The sequence below is a fragment of the Saccopteryx bilineata genome, chromosome 7 (assembly GCF_036850765.1).
Source record: "Saccopteryx bilineata isolate mSacBil1 chromosome 7, mSacBil1_pri_phased_curated, whole genome shotgun sequence".
Taxonomy (NCBI): domain Eukaryota; kingdom Metazoa; phylum Chordata; class Mammalia; order Chiroptera; family Emballonuridae; genus Saccopteryx; species Saccopteryx bilineata.
In genome coordinates, this window is record NC_089496.1 from 89,037,924 (window position 1) to 89,039,141 (window position 1,218).

Below are 1,218 nucleotides of genomic sequence, written 5' to 3' on the forward strand. Positions count from 1 at the left end.
CTCTGGGCTTCTGCCAACTCCGACCTTGCGGGGGATGAGGGCAGGCCCAGAGGGCTCAGTCCAGAGTAGAACGAGCAGAACTGGGGAGGGGACAAAAGCAGCGCTAACACCTGGGGGGTCCAGGGGTTTCCCAGCTCCTCCTGTCCACTCCAGGCCCTGGGCAGCCACACCTCCCTGGGAGGAACCCCTCCAGACGTTCTCAGGCTTTGATGGAGCCGTCTCTGGTTGGTACTGAGCCGTGAACGAGACCCTTAGACCCCATGGGCTCTTGTTCCCTTCCCTGCATGACCCCAAGGCCCCATGGCTCAGACTTCAGGTTCTAAACTAGAGTCGGGGGGCCCACTCTCAGGCTGATGGGATCCCCTGACTGAAACCAGGCCAACAAGGTCCCGTGCTGGGGCTCTGCAAGTTACTGAGACAAAGGACTCGGCAACCAGTTCCCGTGTCGGCTCACGGCCGGTGCGCTCGGGTTGGGGGCCGTCTCTGTGTCCTGAGCTCCCCTGAGCTCCGCCTCAAAACCCTTCATGTCACAAGGCCTCTCGGGGCTCCTTGTTGCTCCAACACAACCAGCTTCTCCCTGTGTGCCCATTATTCTTCATACTCAGGATGCCTAAACCTTCTTCCGTATTCCTTCACTCCCCTCACTGAATTTTCCATCCTGCAAGGTCCAACCTCTGACACAATCTTGATGCCACTAGCTGGATTTGTTCCTAACTGCTCTCAAACTAAGTCCCTAGCTTGACTTTCAGTCCCCACCAGCCTGGCTTTCTCCCAACTCCCAGCATACAGCAGCCCTCTAAAGTGGGTTCCTTAGTTATTCCCAGAGCCTGCTTACCCTTCTCAAATAGGCTATTTCCCTGCCAACCTGCCCCTCCGCTCCTCCAGGCAGTCTTCCTTGACTGCCTCAGCCCTGTCAATGGCACACAGGTCACCATTTAGTTGTTCCTAATGAGTCTCTGCAAATCTTTGTTCATGTTCCCAGATAGCTTGTTCTAGGGCAGGGCCCACAGGAGATGCTGATGGGTATACAGGAACTCCTAAAGGCCTGACTCCATGAATTCTCCCTTTTAACGTCCACCAGTCCCCTTCTGAGTTTGGGAGCTGACTCAGGCCTGGCCTATTTGGAGAGCAGTTAACTTGCTTTCTGGGCTCCCATCTCCATCCCCTCCTGGATAGAAGGCAGGCAGAGGCTGCAGCAGCTCACAGACACCAGTCAGG